This window comes from Otolemur garnettii, unplaced genomic scaffold, assembly GCF_000181295.1.
Source record: "Otolemur garnettii isolate 467f Iridium unplaced genomic scaffold, OtoGar3 scaffold00099, whole genome shotgun sequence".
In the NCBI taxonomy this organism is placed as follows: Eukaryota; Metazoa; Chordata; class Mammalia; order Primates; family Galagidae; genus Otolemur; species Otolemur garnettii.
In genome coordinates, this window is record NW_003852494.1 from 6,033,533 (window position 1) to 6,040,600 (window position 7,068).

The window sequence follows — 7,068 nt, forward strand, 5'->3', positions numbered from 1 at the left end:
ATTTTGCATTTTTCCCCAAAACACAGGGTTTATTTAGTGATAAGTCAATTCAGTGGATTCAGGGAACCCTTATAGAGAATGGAAGGGGAGGTGTCATCCTCACTGGGAATCCATAAACCAATACATTTTCCAGAATGTTTACTGAAAATGCTTGTGTAATTGCAGATGCAAACTCTATTTTTCTTGGGTCTAACAATGTATAGTGTGTCCAACAGGTACCATGACTCAAACAAAACGGAACAACTATCCCAAGACAAAACACAACTAAATAAATTGCATAGCCATGTTCTCTACTATCAGAGTCACAAGCATGTGATGCCAGAAATATTTCAGTATCTGCTGTTTTGGAGACAGGGTCTCTCTCACTCTGTTGCCCAGGCTGGAGTACAGTCGCACTGTCACAGATCACTGCAACCTCAAACTCCTGGACTCAAGTGAGCCTCCCATCTTCACCTTCCAAAGTGCTGGGATTACAAGTGTGAGCTGTGACCTGCAACTTCTGTGGTATTTACGGAGATACAGAGGCAGCTATTCCCTTGTTTCTTTGGAATTAAAGAATTCCAAAGTAATTTAATTCCACAGTAATTAAAGACCTGAGATACTGGGCTGGCAGAAGAAATGCAGGTCCCTCAGTATACTCAATCCTCAGTAGTTTCCATTCTCTCATTTAGATGCTATAACTATCTGCCATAATAAATGAACCACAAGATGTATAGTGGTGATAGCCTAATAGAAGTTTGTTTGTCACTCATGGAAAGTCCAATCTAGTGTTTTTGTTAGGTGGGTAGATTCTCTCAGTGTTCATGGAGAGATGGAGGCTTTGCATGCTGTGTTTCCTCCTTTAACAAGCACCTTCTGAGACTGTAGCTACAGAGCAGGGAGGACCACCCACAGGCCAGCCTGGAAGGGGTGCCCTCCTTTCTGATTACTGTCCTCAGCTAGGACCCACTGCCCCCTCTGCAAAGAAGGCTGGACATAAAGCAAGACTCCAAGTTCAAGAAAGAAAGATAATAGATTCCGTATATAGCTATTCTCCAGATAGCTGAATAGCTAGTTAGTCTCTGCTGTTACAGTTTAAAAAAAAAAATCATGCACAGTATCTTCCAGTAATTAGGGGATGATTTTAGACTTTCAAAGAGATAAAGGAGAAGCATAAATATCTGCAGCCTTATTTCTGTCTGGGTTATGCTATTGAGAACCACAGAGAAAAAGCTCTGTTCATCAGGTTTTAGTAAAAAAGCATTCTACATAACAAGAAAGTTACTCATACTGCATGGAAAAAAAAGCGCCACTTTCCTTTCCTAAGAGGGGGAAGATAAATATAAAATATTTCAAAAGAATTTCCACTGATACACCAAGTATCTTTCAAGGTTCTCTTTCCCGTCACTGCTTTTTCCTTATTCTGCAATTACAGAAAGCAACATTATTTAAGAAAGGGACAGTGTGTGTATCAACCAAAAATATTGGGCATGTTAAAATCGTCAACAGGTCCAGAGCTGGTGGTGATTCAGAGGGCATTTATATCATTATTATAATGACACAATGGTATAAGCATGGAACAGAAAATACATCTACTGTGTACAGGGCACCATGCCAAGAGCTTCACCTGTGATGATCCTAATAGTTCTATGGCATAGGTGTTATTATAATCCCCATGCCACACGTGAAACAATAGATGATTCAGCGAAGTTAAGAAAATTGACCAAGTTCGCACAGCTTACTGAAGGAGCAGAAGTAAGATTGAATATTGTACCTTCCCACTTTACCCCTGACAGGCTAGATGCCCCTTGACATGCTTTTAGCTTTCCATAGCATATATCACTTCTAACATAGCTTCACATTTTAATCTGTCTTCTCTGATAAAATGTAAGTTCCTCATAGAGTGAAATCTTGTTTGGTCCTCTCGTGTATGCCCAGCACATTGAATTATGCCTGGCACATAACAGTTCCCTAAGTATGTAGGAATACAGGGGCGAGTGCAACCGAATCCTGGAGATAGTCTTTTCCAATCTTTTCTCTTTTATTTACAGTTTGCCTTCACTCTCTGAGTTTCCCCACACTTTTGGTCATGTAGCTTTTCTAAGTAATCTCCAATCGCTTCCTATTTCTTGCAACCAAAGACTCTGAGTGATAAAGGAAAACGTATACTTTAAATGCACGTTATATCAGTATAGATTTATAGTATAGCCTGAAGTCTGGTAGCATGATTCCTCCTGATTTGTTTTTGTTTCTGAGTAATGTCTTGGCTATTTGAGTTTTTCCTGATTTCATATAAAACCAAGTACCATTTTCCCCCCAAATCTTTAAAGTATGAAAGTGGTGCTTCAAGAGGGATTGCATTAAATTTGTATATTGCTTTGGATAGTATGGACATTTTAACAATGTTGATTTTTCCCAGCCATGAGCATGGTATATTTTTACATTTGTTAACATCTTTAGCTATTTATTTTCTCAGAGTTTCATAGTTCTCTTTATAGAGATCTTTCACATCTTTTGTTAGGTAAATTCCCAAATTTTTCATCTTCTTTGGTATTACTGTAAAAGAAATGGAGTCCTTGACTGTTTTTTCAGCTCAAGACACATGAAAAAATGCTCGTCATCTTTAATCATCAGAGAAATGCAAATCTAAACCACTTTAAGATATCATGTAACTCCAGTAAGATTAGCCCGCATCACAAAATTCCCAAATTACAGATGTTGGCATGGATGTAGAGAGAAGGGAACACTTTTTCACTGCTGGTGAGAATGTAAACTAATATGTCCCTTCTGGAAAGAAATTTGGAGAACACTTAGGGAACTAAAAGTAGACCTACCGTTCAATCCTGCAATTCCTCTACAGGTATAGATCCAGACAACCAAAAATCACTTTACCCCAAAGACATTTGCACAAGAATGTTTATTTCAACCCAATTAATAATTTCCAAGTCATGGAAGTAGCCCAAGTGCCCATCGACCCATGAATGGATTAACAAATCATGGTATATGTGTACCATGGAATATTATGCAGCCATAAAAAGATGGAGACTTTACCTTTTTTATGTTTACATGGATGGAGCTGGATCATATTTTTCTTAGTAAACTATCTCGAGAATGGAAAAAAATACCCAATTTACTCAGTACTATTATGAAATCAATATATAATCACCCACACTTTCATATGAAAGATGAAACATAATTCTATCCCAGAAAGAAGGAGAGAAGAGGAGGGGGAAGATGGGGGGATGGAAGTAATCTTGGTGGGGCCTCATTCACTGTGCATATTGCAAGGGTACATGTCAAATATATTAATAGCAGAGTATAAATGTCTAAACACTGCAATTAAATAAGTGAGGTGAGCGCTATGTTAACCAGTTTGATGTAAACATTCCAAATTGTATATATAATCAGCACATTGTGCCCTATAAATGCAGTAATGTACACAGTTATGATGTAACAAAAAAACAAAAAAAGAAACACTGGTGAAAACAATACAAAACAAAAAAAACAAAGATGGCTTAAATAAATGGTAGACCCACAACAAATAAATAAATAAATAAAATGATAAATTTATAGTGTGTTTTGCAAGCATCTGATGAGATGATAGCATCTCTTTGGCATTTAACTTTCTTTTATCTTTAAAAATTAAGCTACTTTCTTTATATATATATATATATATATTTTTTTTTTTTTTTTAGACAGAGTCTCGCTTTGTTGCCCTCAGTAGAGTTCTATGATGTCACAGCTCACAGCAACCTTAAACTCTTGGGCTTAAGTGATTCTCTTGCCTCAGCCTACCAAGTAGCTGGGACTATAGGCGCCCTCTACAATGCCCAGCTATTTTTTGGTGGCAGTTGTCACTGTTGCCTGGCAGGCCCAGCTGGATTCAAACCCACCATTTCTGGTGTGTGTGGCTGGTGCCCTAGCTGCTGAGCTACAGGTTCCGAGCCTACTTTCTTCTTATATGTAAATTTTATAATAAAAATCATGTTTTTTGAAAAAAGAAAAATTTTAAATATTGCACCTATCCTGTATGGAGGAATGGCTCGTTGATTATAGTATAGTTATAAAATGAATCTCTGAATATATGAACTAGAGCCAAAAGCATCAACATAGTAATTGACATAACGAGACAAGAAAAGCAAGGTACCATCTGAAAAAAGAATGCATGGTCTACATCACGGAGTGTTGTGAACAAAGCCACTCTCTTTGGGGGCAAGATCTTAATTATTCACAGATTCAGTATGTGCAAGTTTGCTTGCTTGCTAAAATTTGTTGGTCACACTCAAATCAATGCCACTGGTGCTTTCGTGCTCATTCATGGACACAAACTAAGCAGAAAAACAAAGGTTCCCACCTGAAATCCAGCCAGGTACTATTCTGTTTTCTTATTCCTGCTTTAGTGTTTTTAACGTGTCCTCTGTGTCATCTATTTAGTGACAAAAATCTTGCATTTTTGTGTTTTTCATTGGTGACTTTGCTGTTCAACATGGTCTGCAAGGTTAGTGGTGAAGTGTTGTTCGCTGCACAAGGCAGTGATGCGTCTGACAAAGAAACTTTCTTTAAAAAGAAATTTTAATTTTAAAGAAAACACAGAGAAGCTTCATTCAGGCAAGAGTTACGGTGGCGTTGGCCCTGAGTTCAACATAAATGAACCAACAAAACATATTAAATAATGTACCTTTAAGAAGAAAGACATACAAAACAAGACCAGGCATTTATTGACTGATGAAAAAATATTGTGATAAGAGGCTTGCAAGAGCTCATGTTTTCTCTAGGAAAAAACAGTTCCGTATCTGATAATTCAGAGTTAAAAGTGACACTATAATGCCAGATGTGGTGGCTCACGCCTGCAATCCTAGCACTCTTGGAGGCCTTTGAGGCCGAGGTGGGTGGATAGCCTGAGCTCACAAGTTTGAGACCAGCCTGAACAAGAGCGAGAACCTGTCTCTAAAAATAGCTGGGTGTTGTGGCGGGCACCTGTAGTCCCAGCTACTCAGGAGGTTGAGGCAAGAGGATTGCTTGAGCCCAAGGGTTTGAGGTTGCTGTGATCTATGATGGCACAGAACTCTACTGAGGGTGACAAAATGAGGCTCTGTCTCAAAACAACAGCAACAACAAAAACCAAAGTGACACTATAGAACATAACTACCATGTGGGTCGTTGGAGAGGTTGGGAATTGTTAATCAAAGTTACAAGATTGAAGTTAGTTAGGAGGAAAGAGTTCAGGTGATCCATTGTACAAAGGGGTAACTGTGGTTCATAATAACATACTGTTGTGGTTCAATTTCAGTATTCTTGAAACTTGTTAAGAGAATAAATTTTAAATGTTCCTACCACAAAATAATGCTATGTATGTGAGGTGAGGGGTATATTGATTAGTTTGAAGTAGTGTACATTTAGAAAAACATGCCGTATGGCATAATTTTTATATTTTAACTATAAAAACAAATTTTAAAATGCTTTACAAAACCTCCAAGTGGTATAATATTAACGCAAAGAAAAGAAAAAGAACTTCTGCAGGTAGTAAGAATTGACTTCTATTTGGGCAAACAACGAATGAGATTATTTTTCTCCACTTTTGCAGATTTTTTAATGTAAAGAAATGGGGAGCCCTTGCAGTTAGAATTATTCTCTACTCTCTGTGGTGGATTCATTCTTTTCAATACTTTGTTATTCCAGAGATGGCTTAATTAACAATGTAACAACAAAGTTATGAACGGTAATTCTATTTCCAGGTTTATGGGTAGGATAACCTGTCTTGATCTTGGCTGCTTGTAATATTTATCGTTCTTGGTCTGTTGTCATTTTTATGATGCTGTGATTCAAATTTTATAACAGTTTTATTGGGCTAATTTTCCATGCTTCATTTCAGCAGCCCATCTCAGACACCCATCGAGTTAACTCCCCTCCCCTCTGAATGACTCACTGTGTGATCTGTGCCCCCTTCCCCCACGACCAACATCCAGAAACCTTCTGTGCCCCGGGGTTGCTTCCCAGCCGTCTGGAAACAGAGGTCAGGGAGGAAAAACCAGGCAACATAAAAAGTTTCCCCAAACCTTTTCTCACATAATGACTGGGAGGTGGGGAGATCTCCCTTTTCATTTTAACATTTCCAACTGTTGTACCAGCTGTAAAGAGTGCCTAAATTAATGGGATAAATGTTAAATTATGCACCAGGTCTCCACCATGATGAATTAACATGGACAAATTAATCGTCTCTTCTCTCCTGATAAAGGTGCTTTGTTAAATCTCCCTGCAGTGTGGCCCAGGGTGAGTAGGGCTGTAGGCTTAGGTCGGGAGGCAGAGAAAGGACCGTGGCATTTAGTTCCCAAATACGTCTCTCAACTCAAAGCCTGGCCAGTCCCCACCTTCCTCATCGGCCTCAACCTAATGAGCTCATTTATTTTCCAGTCACACTCTAGTTTGAACTTTGACTATCACTGTGCAGATAAAGCAGGCTGGGCTTCTTCCTTTGATCATCTCAAATTCCATTTTCTCTGTTGGAAAATTCTTAAAATGGGGAATTGTAAGCAGTAAACATGATCCCTATGTGTCTGAATGTTTAAAATTTGAACTGAAAATATAAACCTCAGGCGACCACCACCCCAGTGGTCTGGGGACCATGGATCTTCCTGGGGGGGGCGTTCAGTGCAAAAGCTGGGAAGACTCAGACAAACAGGAAGAGTTTAGACTGTGAACCCTCCCCTCACAGTGCCTGCGATGAGGGCAGCCAGTCTTTCCCATCACAAGGGCCAGGGTGGAGTTGTAAGGACAGCAGAGAACGCAGTTCCATCTTACTTTACATTCAGGTTTCTACTGCAGGCAAAATTGTGAAGGAAGAAAAAAGGTAAAAAAGGAGGAACTGCTTCTCCCTACACCTCACTCTGCACCATCAATTTCCATCCTCATCTCCTTCTTCAGAATGCCTTCTCAGATTATTTTGTTCAACCATCATTTACTGAGTAGCACCTAATATGGAAGAGACAGGTGTGAACCTGTGCTGAGCCAACGTGCCAGGTAGAACTTATGTGTCTGATCTCTCCCCATTTCCCTCCCATATCTCTTTCCCTCTCTCTTCCCCACCCCCTC